We start from the raw sequence: 14,775 nt of genomic DNA, 5'->3' as shown, positions 1-14,775 counted from the left end.
CCTTGCCAGGCTTATTAACCCTTCTGTATGCATTAGAATTCTAGAGTCACAGCAGTCAGGGGGCAGTAGAACAAAGGTACTGTACAAAGAGAACTCTAATCAATAATGGCAACTGTAGCAGAGCATCTTGCTGATGAATCATTATTAAATGGTATCCTGCTGGATTTAAATTGTTTTGTTATTAAATCATTAAAAGTATAAAATAATAAAATACACTACAGACTACATTTATAAATATAGCTCCCATGAATCTAGAAAACAGTGGCTACACACAGTATACCTACATATAGTTCAGTACCCCAGGGTGGTGAGTTGTCACTGCAGGGTAACCCTCCCACATACTTATGCTGCCTCTCTAACCACGAGGCAATGGATCCTTTATAGCAGAAACCAACACATTTTATTGTAAATGAATTGCTCTATGGCTACTTCAGTATGATTGTTATCCTTTAACCTATAGGCTGATAGTATCTGCTACAGTACCCACCAATTTCATTCTCCTAAAGAGACTCTAGGCCTGATTCGGCGGTGCACGCAATGGTGATGCCGCATGCAAGCATACATGCTTTATGAGTTGCACTGCACATGCGTACCAATGGTTAGCACTCCAAGACACAGAATGAATTTGGACACAGGGAGAGTGTATTTCAGTGTGCATTCCTGGGAGGTAACAGAGGGATGGATAGCAAGATGCTGGCAGGTTGCAGACAGCGGCCACGTATAGAGACACAGTAGCAATGGCACAGGACATAAAGTTCAAACGGAGAATCTGCACCTGCCATAACGTTGATGTAAGTTTCAATGGTGTATCTAAAGATTTACTGAAGTGTATTAGTGCCGCTGACAGTGGGCGTCTCAGTAGGAAGATCATTGGTCGCAGCATTAGCATACAGATGCAGCTACGTCTGCATGCACCTATAAATCAGGCCCTCTGTTCTATATTATGTATTGTAGGGCAACACACCTGCTGTGCCACAGTCACAGCATAGGTTCTTTATGTGTATTGTGGCTGAAGTGGATTACATTTTTTATTTGTCAAATAACAGCCACTGTGATCTGGGGGGAGAGTGTGATTTAGTTTGTGAATCCATTACATTTTGCAGTCAATATTAATGTGTTTTTTAAAGAAAAAAAAATTCCACCTTACTGATCTCCATTCCTGAACGGGTATTACTCCATTCCTGAAGGCTGTATTGCTCTATTCCTGAAGGCTGTATTGCTCCATTCTTAAAGCTGTATTACTCCATTCCTGAAGGCTGTATTGCTGAATTCCTGAAGGCTGTATTACTCCATTCCTGAAGGCTGTATTGCTGAATTCCTGAAGGCTGTATTGCTCCATTCCTGAAGGCTGTATTGCTCCATTCCTGAAGGCTGTATTACTCCATTCCTGAGGGCTGTATTGCTCAATTCCTGAAGGTTGTATTACTCCATTCCTGAAGGCTGTATTACTCCATTCCTGAAGACTGTATTACTCCATTCCTGAAGGGTGTATTCAGTTTTGGATAATCTCTCATATCCATTGCCATTTTACATAAACATTTTAAGGCCTTTAATCTGCTTCTTCTGCATATGTATATCCTTGAATTCTGGACACATTTTTTTAAGTGGTTCCGCCTTTATTTTAATTCCTATGAGACAGTTGTTCCCAACACCTCATTGCCTGTGGCATCAATTGATTTCCTTCAGGGTCTTACTCCTCAGTACTGTACTCTAAGTACAATGAGTCTGCCTCCTCATCATTTTCTTTACTCATCCATTGTTCTTTACTGTTTCCTGGATTCAGTCAATTTTGATTCTGTCCTCCATGAATTGCAGAACAAGGTCATGTCCAGATAATCAATATTAAAGTATTTATTCAAAATGCAAAAGAACTTCTCATGGAAAGATAACATTAAAGATGTGTTACTCAACTAGACCTTTATTTAGTGCCTGGGTTTGTGCCCACAGTTCTCATTATATGACTGTATTATTGTATACCAATCTGTTTTCATTTTGACTTTGTTTGCTTGTGACACTTTATGCACTCCTCTGCTATTTGTCTTTGCTGTCACATATTGCCCTCTGCGTTCATGGCATCAGCCACTCCTATCATATCACAGGAGCTCAGATACTGTCAGAGACTCTCATACTCTCTCTGTTCAGCACAATAATATCACTGCTCTCGGAAGAAGAGTCAATTCAGTACTCTCTGGTAGTGGAGGAAATGTGCTGGCTGCTGAGGAGTTATGGCAGGAGCATAGGAACCTAGATAGGTAAAGTGGAAGTACAGTAGGTGGATGGGGAGTACACTCCCCAGCCTTCCCCCCAAAATAGACAAAATTACCAAACAGTTAAGCAATCCTAAAAAAAATATATTACTAGTAATTTTAATAAACATTTAAGTACCTAATTCAATGTTAACATTATTATTTATCATCTTTGTCACACTGTTGTATCTAAATAAATTGTATATTGCACTATGGTCTTCTATGTTCTTGTCCTCATAGTCCATGAATTGATAATTTCCTTTTCTTACATGAGCTTTAGCATCATTCATCACAGAATTTCTCTGGCCAGATGAGCTATAATTAGTCCCTGAGACTGGGAGAACCCATCTCATTTTTCTAAAGCATTAGTAATTGGATGACTGAATTTTGTGTGACCTCCCCTGACAACACTGTTACAGTAGATGGATTTCCGACATTTTCATAGTGTATTCCTCCTACTCTGTGCTTGTTCCACCAATACTGTATCACAGTTTCCTTTAAGGGAGAGTTCTTCAAGTTCTCAATCTGAGTTTGTAGCTTAGTACATTCATTTGTTGTAAAAGTAATGACAAAGCAAAAGTGTTTTCTAATGAACAGGATGGTGATAAATAAAATTAAGTTTCAATGTGATCAATGGAAACTACATGGAACAGATGAAAACTGAATAGAAGAAGATGCCTAGCTGTGTTTTGAACTTTCGACCCCTTAATTTTTCTTTTTCACCCTGGGTAATATAAGTATCTGGGAATGAAAACGTTATCATTCCCAGGCTTTAGGTGGAATATTGTATTAATGGGCATATGTACTAATGGACAAAACCAACATTTTTTACATTAACCTCTATTTAACATTTGTCATTTTGACACTCTAATTAAGGAAAACGAATAAAATATAATTCTGCTATAATTAAAATTCTGCTTAAGAAGCATGATACATTTGAAAGTGATAAATTAGTAATTTATGAATCAGCTCTATAATTATTATTTATATTATTTAAATAAAATGGGTGTCATTTATGACAATGCAGCACAACTACTTCCCTCTATTTCGTGATGCTAAACCTTGGCACTTTTTCTATATACTGGTATATATTAGAGATGAGCGGGTTCGGATCTCAGAGATCCGAACCACCCGAATTTCGGGGAGACGGAGCGATCCGAGCAAAGCTTGGATCTCCCTGCCTGCCCCAGATCCCTCACCCAAGGCAAAACCTTGCGATCCCTCTCGCTGTCGGGTCGCAAGGTTTTGTATTGAGTGGGCTTAATGCTGATTGGCTGAGAGAGCCATCTGTCACGGCTCTCAGCCAATCAGCGTTAAGCGCATTTAATATGCACAGTTGCACACAGTCAGGAAGCAAAAGAAGATGGCGCCCGCCATCCCCAGCTGCCTGACACCGCCGGCACCCCCTGCTGCCGACACCACCGGCACCCCCACTGGCAGCATCCCCCGCTGCTGACACCACCGCTGCTGACACTGCTGGCACCTCTGCACTGCTGCCCCATGTGCTGAGGATACCGTCAGCAACCCACACGCTGCCGACACTGCTAACACTCCCACACTGAGGACACCACCAGCACCCCTGCACTGCCGACATTGTCAGAACACATGCAATGAGGACACCGCTGGCACCCCCGCTCTGCCGACACCACCGGCACCCCTGCACTGCCAACACTGTCAGCATACATGCACTGAGGACACTGCTGGCAACCCTGCTCTGCCAACACTGCCGGTACCCTGCATTGAGAACACCCCTGCACTGCCGACACAATCAGCAAACCTGCACTGAGGATACTGCTGGCACCCCCGCTCTGCCGACACCGCCGGCACCCTGCATTGAGAACACCCCTGCAATGCCAACGCAGTCAGCAAACTTGCACTAAAGACACGACTGGTACTGCTGACATTGCTGGTACCCTTCACTGAGGACACTGCCAGCACCGCAGCACTGCCATACCATGTACTGAGGACACCATCAGCAACCCCTGCACTTGCGACATTCCAGCCAGTAAACCTGCACTGAAGAAACCACTGACACCCCCGCTCTGTTGACACCACCGATACCCTGCACTGAGGACACTACCAGCACCACAGTACTGCCATTCCATGTACTGAGGACACCGTCAGCAATCCCGCTCTGCCGACACTGCTGTCACAGTAAGTGCACTATTGGTGTATCCAACCCACACTGTATAACACACTGTATCTGTGTTGGAAATTGGAAGCTGAACTGCCACATGTTAGTGCCGCCCACTGTGTCACTTAGCTTAGTCAGCCAGCTAGCTGGATGCAACCTTTTGGCCTCAACTAGATGAAAAAAATAATATTGTGAGGTGGTAAAAATTGATTGGAAATGACTGGAAATAAATGTTATTGAGGTTATTAATACTGTAGGAACAAAAAAAGGCCCATTTTATGTGATTTTAGCTGTTTTTTTTATTTTTAAAGAAAAATCCAGATCCAAAACCAAAACCCGAAAACAAAACACTGAGGTGAGGTTTTGGCAAAACCAATCCAGATCCAAAACCAGGGGAGATCCAGATCCAAAACCAAAACCAAAGCCAAAACACGGGGGTTGGCGCACATCCCTAGTATATGTGTATATATATATATATATATATATGTATATATATATATATATATATATATATATATATATATTAGGGGTGTGCACCGGCCACTTTTCGTGTTTTGTGTTTTGGTGTTGGATCTGGATCTTTCTTCATGTTTTGGATCTGGATTGGTTTTGCCAAAACCACCCTTTCGTATTTTGGGTTCTGGGTTTTGTGTTTTGGATCTGTATTTTTTTTTAAAAAAGCATAAAACAGCTAAAATCACAGAAATTGTGAGTTTTTCTGCTCCTATGCTATTATTAACCTCAATAACCTTAACTTCCACTCATTTCCAGTCTATTCTGAACACCTCACACCTCACAAAAGTGTTTTTATGTCCAAAAGGTTGCACCGAGGTAGCTGGATGACTATGCTAAGAGATACGAGTGGGCGGCACAAACACGTGGTCCATCTAGGAGTGACACTGCAGTGGCAGACAGGATGGCAGTTTGAAAAACTAGGCCCCAAACAGTACATAATTCAAAGAAAAAAAAGAGGTGCAAGATGGAATTGTCCTTGGGCCCTCCCACCCACCTTTATGTTGTATAAACAGGACATGCACACTTTAACAAACCAAACATTTCAGCGCCAGGGTCTGCCACACGATTGTGGCTGAAATGATTGGTTCGTTTGGGCCCCCACAAAACAAGCTGGCAATTAATCTGTCCCTGCACAAACTGGCTCTACGGAGGCAAGATGTCATCCTCATCCTCCTCATCCACCGATTCCTCACCCTCTTCAGTGTTGTGTACATCCTCATCCTCACAGAGTATTAATTCTTCCCCGCTGGAATCCACAACCACAGGTCCCTCTGTACGTTCTGGAGGCTGGTCTCCCTGGAAGAGTTGATAATTCATTTTATGAACATCATCTTCTCCACATTTTGTGGAAGCAACCTCCTACGCCTTTCGCTGACAAGGTTCCCGGCTGCACTAAACACTCTTTCGGAGTACACACTTGAGGGGGGGCAACTCAGGTAAAATAGAGCCAGTTTGTACAGGGACCTCCAAATTGCCTCTTTTTCCAGCCAGTACAGGTACGACTGTCTGACATGCCTACTTGGATGCTGTCACAGATGTAATCCTTTAACAGACAGACGCATGCACGCTTTTCGCTGCTGCTTTGAGGATGCAGGTGCGGTTACAGCCCACACGATTCACAAAGACAGAAAAAAAAGAAGAATTTTTTATTTTTTGTGGAGCGCACTTTGAGGGTTACACCACCCTTTAACAGACAGACGCATGCTTGTCGCTGCTGCTTTGAGGATGCAGGTGCGGCTACTGCGCATACATTTCACACACAAACAGAAAAAAAGAAGATAATTTTATTTTGTTGGAGCGCACTTTGGGGGTAACACCACCCTTTAACAGACAGACGCACTCTTGTCGCTGCTCCTTTGAGGATGCTGGTGCGGCTACAGCCCACACAATTCACAAAGACAGAAAAAAAGAAGAATTTTTTATTTTTTGTGGAGCGCACTTTGAGGGTTACACCACACTTTAACAGACAGACGCACGCACACTTGTCGCTGCTGCTTTAAGGATGCAGGTGCGGCTACAGCCCAGACATTTCACAAAGACAGAAAAAAAAGAAGAATTTTTTATTTTTTGTGGAGCGCACTTTGAGGGTTACACCACCATTTAACAGACAGATGCACGCTTGTCGCTGCTGCTTTAAGGATGCAGGTGCGGCTACAGCCCACACATTTCACAAAGAGAAAAAAAAAGAAGAATTTTTTTGTTTGTGGAGCGCACTTTGAGGGTTACACCACCCTTTAACAGACAGATGCACGCTTGTCGCTGCTGCTTTAAGGATGCAGGTGCGGATACAGCCCACACATTTCACAAAGACAGAAAAAAAAAGAAGAATTTTTTTATTGTTTGTGGAACACACTTTGAGGGTTACACCACCCTTTAACAGACAGACGCACGCTTGTCGCTGCTGCTTTGAGGATGCAGGTGGAATCTAGACGGGATTTGGAACTGGGGACACACTACCTCCATCAATTGTCTAAATCCCACTGCACTAATGGCGGATACCGGACGCACGTCTAACACCAACATAGCAGTCAAGGCCTCAGTTATACGTTTTGCTTCAGGATGACTGCTGTCGTACTTCATCCTCCTCGCTAGGGACTGTTGGAGGGTCAATTGTTTAGTAAAAGTAGTGGTGTTCCTACTTCCTCTCTGGGATGATGAACAACTCCCAGCAGCAGCAACAGCACTAGGAGGAAGTGGTTCTTGATCTTTCCCTATTTTATTTTTATCGGAGAAAGTTTGGTCCTCCATTTATGTTATATTGATATATACGTGCGGCTAAGGCGCACACAAACGCAGAAAATATTTTTTTATTTTTGCTGGAGAGTAGTGCACTTTGTGGGTTACAACACCCTTTAAGAAATGAGCCAGCCGGCCCTTTACTTATGGGACAAAGGCGCACGCTTGGCGCTGCTCCTTTGTTGATGCACGTGCAGCCACAGTGCACACAATTCACAAACACAGAAATTTTTATTTTATTTTGTTTGGAGTGCCCTTTGGGGGTTACAGCACCCTTTACTGGTCAATCCAGCTGGCCCTTTATTTATGGGACACAGGCGCACGCTTGGCACTACTTTGTTTATGCACATGCGGCTACTGCGCACACAATTCACAAACACAGAAAATATTTTTTTATTTTGTTTGGAGTGTACTTTGGGAGTTACAGCACCCTTTAACGGTTAAGCCAGCCAGCCCTTTACTTATAACACAGACGCACGCTTGGCACTACTTTGTTGATGCACGTGCGGCTACTGCGCACACAATTCACAAACACAGAAAATATTTTTTTATTTTGTTTGGAGTGTACTTTGGGGGTTACAGCACCCTTTAACGGTCAAGCCAGCCGGCCCTTTACTTATGACACAGGCGCACGCTTGGCACTACTTTGTTGATGCAAGTGCGGCTACTGCGCACACAATTCACAAACACAGAAAAAATATTTTGTTATTTGGTTTGGAGTGTACTTTGGGGGTTACAGCACCCTTTAACGGTCAAGCCAGCTGGCCCTTTACTTATGACACAGGCGCACGTTTGGCACTACTTTGTTGATGCACGTGCGGCTACTGCGCACACAATTCACAAACACAGAAAAAATATTTTGTTATTTGGTTTGGAGTGTACTTTGGGGGTTACAGCACCCTTTAACGGTCAAGCCAGCCGGCCCTTTACTTATGACACAGGCACACACTTGGCACTACTTTGTTGATGCACGTGCGGCTACTGCGCACACAATTCACAAACACAGAAAAAATATTTTGTTATTTGGTTTGGAGTGTACTTTGGGGGTTACAGCACCCTTTAACGGTCAAGCCAGCTGGCCCTTTACTTATGACACAGGCGCACGCTTGGCACTACTTTGTTGATGCACGTGCGGCTACTGCGCACACAATCCACAAACACAGAAAAAATATTTTGTTATTTGGTTTGGAGTGTACTTTGGGGGTTACAGCACCCTTTAATGGTCAAGCCAGCCGGCCCTTTACTTATGACACAGGCGCACGCTTGGCACTACTTTGTTGATGCACGTGCGACTACTGCACACACAATTCACAAACACAGAAAAAATATTTTGTTATTTGGTTTGGAGTGTACTTTGGGGGTTACAGCACCCTTTAATGGTCAAGCCAGCCGGCCCTTTACTTATGACAGGCGCACGCTTGGCACTACTTTGTTGATGCACGTGCGGCTACTGCGCACACAATTCACAAACACAGATAAAATATTTTGTTATTTGGTTTCGAGTGTACATTGGGGGTTACAGCACCCTTTAACGGTCAAGCCAGCCGGCCCTTTACTTATGACACAGGCGCACGCTTGGCACTACTTTGTTGATGCACGTGCGGCTACTGCGCACACAATTCACAAACACAGAAAATATTTTTTTATTTTGTTTGGAGTGTACTTTGGGGGTTACAGCACCCTTTAACGGTCAAGCCAGCCGGCCCTTTACTTATGACACAGGGGCACGCTTGGCACTACTTTGTTGATGCACGTGCGGCTACTGCGCACACAATTCACAAACACAGAAAATATTTTTTTATTTAGTTTGGAGTGTACTTTGGGGGTTACAGCACCCTTTAACGGTCAAGCCAGCCGGCCCATTACTTATGACACAGGCGCACACTTGGCACTACTTTGTTGATGCTCATGCGGCTACTGCGCACACAATTCACAAACAGAAAAAATATTTTGTTATTTGGTTTGGAGTGTACTTTGGGGGTTACAGCACCCTTTAACGGTCAAGCCAGCCGGCCCTTTACTTATGACACAGGCGCACGCTTGGCACTACTTTGTTGATGCACGTGCGGCTACTGCGCACACAATTCACAAACACAGAAAAAATATTTTGTTATTTGGTTTGGAGTGTACTTTGGGGGTTACAGCACCCTTTAACGGTCAAGCCAGCCGGCCCTTTACTTATGACACAGGCGCACGCTTGGCACTACTTTGATGATGCACGTGCGGCTACTGCGCACACAATTCACAAACACAGAAAAAATATTTTGTTATTTGGTTTGGAGTGTACTTTGGGGGTTACAGCACCCTTTAACGGTCAAGCCTGCCGGCCCTTTACTTATGACACAGGCGCACGCTTGGCACTACTTTGTTGATGCACGTGCGGCTACTGCGCACACAATTCACAAACACAGAAAATATTTTTTGATTTGGTTTGGACTACAGTGTACTTTGGGGGTTACAGCACCCTTTAACGGTCAAGCCAGCCGGCCCTTTACTTATGACACAGGCGCACGCTTGGCACTACTTTGTTGATGCACGTGCGGCTACTGCGCACACAATTCACAAACACAGAAAAAATATTATTTTTTTAGCACTTGGGGGGAGCACCCCTGATGGACAGAGCACCCCCTGGACAACACTCCAGCACCCCTTTAGGACTGGGACACTGCACAGGACTTTGGAGTGGACACAGCCCCTATGGAGAACTGACTGCACAACACAGTCCAGCCAGCCCCTATGGACTTTGAAGTAGTGGACACAGCCCCTATTAACAACAGCAGCACAGCACAATACAGCCAGCCCCTATGGACTTTGAAGTAGTGGACACAGCCCCTATGGACAACAGCAGCACAGCGCAGCACAGCACAGCACAACACTACTCTGCACTACACTACATTACACAGCCCAGCCAGCCCTAACTCCCACCCTCCCTCTTCACTGTCTACAGCCGAGTGAGAAAATGGCGCCGACGCGGGTACCTTATATAGGATCCAAAACCCGCGAGACCCGGAAGGCGGGATGATGACGTTTTGCCTCGATTTCAGATCCGAGTCAGGTGGGAAAAGTCGAGCCTGACTCGGATCTGCCTCGGATCGGGGGGGCTCGGGGGGGTTCGGATTTCAGAAATCCGAACCCGCTCACCCCTAATATATATATATATACTGTATATCATAGCGCTCCATGATTAATGCAACCCCTAAGACTCTAGAATCTTCCAGCACCTTTTAGAAGTATATCAGTTAGCATGCTGACAATTTATTTCTTTTACCACTAAACTGACATTTTTTTTTTTTAAAAACTGCTCAGAAATTGATAAGTATTTTATGATTGAATTAGGTCAAGAACATCTATTTATAACTTATCTCACACCATTTTATTAAAAAAATATATATATTTTTTTAAACACATAACATTTACATTCATTTTTATTAAATCAGTTATCCATATATCAGACTACCGATGATCGGAACATCACGGCCATCACAACTTTGATTTCCCCAGGGGCTTCTTTTCTGAGCAGCTGCCATGTACACACTGGGGAGCTGAGGGATGTTAATTTACATTTCCCCGACGGCTGCTTCTCTCTGAAGCTGACGGGTGGAGCGTCCTGCTGTGCTGACCGATCTGCAGTAATCGGTAGCACGGCAGTCACTGGTGGAAGGTGCAGGAATGCAGAGGACCGGGGAGGTTCCTCTGCTATTGGCAGCTGCTGGAAGTTATCTTCCGGCTGCCACCCACTACGCATTTCTGACAGGCCGCATCATTTACGGCCATGTCAGTTAATGCACAGCCTTGCGTGGTCGCATAGATTGTGTATGGAAAATTGGCAAATGGATAATTGGCTTTTTGATAAATTGGCATTATACTGTAATTCCTTCCAGCCCTCTCTAGAATATAGGAGCAATTTTAGTTGTGCCAAGAGCATAGGGTTTAATTGGAATGAGCATATAAAAATGTAGCTTTCCCTGAGGCTTATTATCAGTTTACTAGAAAAAGAAGCCGGTTCTAGACAATGTAGTCCCCCCCATCACCTTCTACCAAAGATAAACAGGTTACACTGATTACATTAATACATTTTTAAAACAAAATACACATATGTATCAGGGAAACCATCAAATTAAACTAGTGAATTTCTCAGGAGCACAGTTCTAATCAGTGGAGTAACTAGTCTATTTGGAGCCCAGGGCAATTTTAAAAATGGAGCCCCCACCCCCCCTATGTGCGTGCGCTGAAAGCGCGCTCTGTGTCACTTAAACATGGGGCATGTCAACATGACACACCCCTTTATTGTCACTCTGAACATTCCTATCCATATGCACCTTAACCCCAGTAGTGCCCCTTATACAGTACCCCCAGTATGCAAAATCCCCAGTTGTGGTCCCTCTTATGCAGGCCCATAGTAGTGCCCCTTATACAGTACCCCCAGTAGTGGTCCCCCTTATGCAGCCCCCCATTAGTTCCCCTTATGCAGTACCCCCAGTATGTAAAGCCCCCAGTAGTGGTCCCCCTTATGCAGCCCCTCATTAGTTCCCCTTATTGAGTGCCCCCAGTAGTGGTCCCCCTTATGCAGTGCCCTTTATATAGTGCCTCCAGCAGTAGTCCCCCCCATGCAGTGCCCCCTGTAGTGGTCCTCCCTATTTAGTGCCCCCAATAGTGGTCCCCCCAGTGCAGTGCCCCTAGTAGTAAGCCCCTTATATAGTGCCCCCAGCAGTAGTCCCGCCCAGGCAGTGCCCCCAGTAGTGGTTAGTGGTCCCCCTTATGCAGGCCCCCAGTGGTGATCCCCCCTATCCAGTGCCCTTATACAGTGCCCCCTGTAGTCCTATTTAGTGCCCCCAGTAGTGGTCCCCCCAGTGCAGTGCCCCTAGTAGTAAGCCCCTTATATAGTGCCCCCAGCAGAAGTCCTCCCCCCATGCAGTGCCCCCAGTAGTGGTTAGTGGTCCCCCTTATACAGGTCCCCAGTAGTGATCCTCCCTATCCAGTGCCCTTATACAGTGCCCCCTGTAGTGGTCCTTCCTATTTAGTGCCCCCAGTAGTGGTCCCCTAGTAGTAAGCCCCTTATATAGTCCCCCAGCAGTAATCCCCCCATGCAGTACCCCCAGTAGTGGTCCCCCTTATGCAGGCCCCCAGTAGTGATCCCCCCTTCCAGTGCCCTTATACAGTTCCCCCTGTAGTGCTCCTTACTATTTAGTGCCCCCAGTAGTGGTCCCCTAGTAGTAAGCCCCTTATTTAGTACCCACAGTAGTAGTTTCCCCCCAGTAGTAGTCCTCAGTATAGGTTCCCCCCCGATGCAGTGCCTCAGTAGTAGCCCCCCCAGTTGCAGTCCCCAGTAGTGCCCCACCCCCTTTAGAGGTCTCCCCCAGTAATGGTGCCCCCAGTAGTAGCCACCCGAGCCCCCCCCCCCATAGTGCAGACACACAAGTTAAAAAAAAAAAAATACACTTAACTAAATTCATGCTCCGGCTCCGGCCACTGCCCCCGCTGCCGCCGCCACCGCCACCGCCACCTCACGTCGGTCCTCCAACGCTGGCCCGCTCTGCATTATGGGAGAGACGTCATGACGTCATGATGTCTCTCCCGTTACACACTGCAGGAGCCGGAAGGCGGAGCTCATGAGTGAGCTCCAGCCCGGCTCTTGCAGTGGGCACAGTAGCAGTCATTGAGAGTCTGTCTGACTCTCATTGGCTGCTAGTTAACACACACATCGCCGCTGCACGGTGGTGATATGTGTGCAGCAGCAGCCAATGAGAGTCTATCTGACTCTCATTGGCTGCTAGTTAACACACACATCGTTGCCATGCTGGCGGCGATGTGTGTGTTAAACTGCACAGCCTGAGCCCGCCTCCCACCCTCCTCCTGGTGCTATTGGGTAAGCGCTCAGGGAGAGGGAAGGGGCTCGGCTGTGCCTCACAGGACCGGCGCTGGGCACAGGGAAGCCTAGAGCCGGTCCTGTGTAAATGTGTAGCGCTGACCGCACACACTGCGGTTGGCGCTACACTGCTAACTAACTAGGATGGGCCGGTCCTACGGCACCCAGGGCACATGCCCTGCTCGACTCCCCTTAGTTACGCCACTGGTTCTAATACAACCTTTTGCTTGAGAAAGCAATAGGCATGAAATGGTCATTACTGTGTATGTTGCAGGTGTGAAGAGGGGCATTCAGTGTACACTGCTGGCATAAGGCTGCTGTGTATAATGCTGACATGAGAAGGTCATTACTGTGTATAGGATAATATAGTACATTGGCACTGGCATGCTGTATACCCTGAATATTATACTCAACATTGGCATAGAAAACATTGTGTGCTGGCTTTGGGCTACACTATAAACTGGACATGGATCTAATCTAGCTACCAGATCAGTCATTTAAATCTGGACTATTAAAGTAAAATAATTGTGAAGTCCGCTCACCTTACTTGGAGTTCCAAAGTCCAAAAGATTTATTTGCACAAAGAAATACAAAGAATACTGCCCCTTACACTGTGCATGCTCGGTTGCCGCCAACACAAGGCTTCAATTCTGAATGCACTGACTTCCAAAGGTCACTTAAGTACAATTTATAGGTTCACATTCAAATAGTCCTCAGGGAATAAAATCATTGGGTACAGGCAGGGATCTGTGTGTACTCGACGTTGGATAGCTCAGTTCCTTCTCTTCTGTGTGTGCAACCGGATCTTCATAAGGCCAGAGGGCCCCACCGATGACTATCTCATGCTGGATTTCCTTTGTCTTACAGTATCATGAGTGAGGGGAAATATTTCAGTTTCAGGGGCAGCACATTACATTGCTTAACTACAAATAAAGGGATCTAGAACATTACATCAATAATATTACTTTTATATAAACAGCAGAAACAATACATATCAAATGCTGATTAAAATAAGACTAAACATCAATATACAGTTATAGAAATTGAATAGAAAATAGGTAATTACACTTATAATGAAAATAATATTTATAATAACGTAAAGAAAGTGTTGTATTTTATTGTACTTCATTCAGTTTCAATATTTTAGCTTTGATAGGACAAACCGAAAGTAATTTAGAATTCTAAAAATGGGCACCCCTTAATAAGGGGCACATTAGCCATGGTCACATTTTCATACTATACTGCCAAATTAATGTGATATACTCCACTCCCAATCCTCACCTGTCTACATTAATGAAACCTGATGGTCCTTCTTAGAGCCTGGGAAATGCCTGTAAGTAGGCATTCCAATCCTGGACCCATCCATTCAGTGCAAATGCATCCTACATGTGCACTGAATCTGTGCTCAGCCTATAACATACTCTACCTTCAAGGGGAACTGTGTTGTTTAGTCCATACGCAGCAGCAGTGTCAGTAAAACAGCAGCTCTTTTCTCTGTGGAACTAACTTTGCTGCAATTTAAAAGGGTTTTGAATTACAATTAACTCACCCTTTACTAAGGGATGTGGTTACCAACCCGGAGGTCGGGATGCCTGTGCTCAGAATATCGGCACTGAAATCCCGACAGCAGTCAGAATTCCGTCGCCAGAATCCCGACCACTGGCACCCTGACGGTAAGTATTAGGGTTAGGGGGAGGGTTAGATTTAGGGCTCGGCACTAGAGGGAGGATTAGGGTTATGCTGTTGGGGGGAGGATTAGGGCTAGGGTGTGGGTAAGG

Source organism: Taudactylus pleione, unplaced genomic scaffold (genome assembly GCF_031769625.1).
Source record: "Taudactylus pleione unplaced genomic scaffold, aTauple2 ptg000041l, whole genome shotgun sequence".
Classification (NCBI taxonomy): Eukaryota; Metazoa; Chordata; class Amphibia; order Anura; family Myobatrachidae; genus Taudactylus; species Taudactylus pleione.
This window is presented reverse-complemented; position numbering follows the sequence as displayed.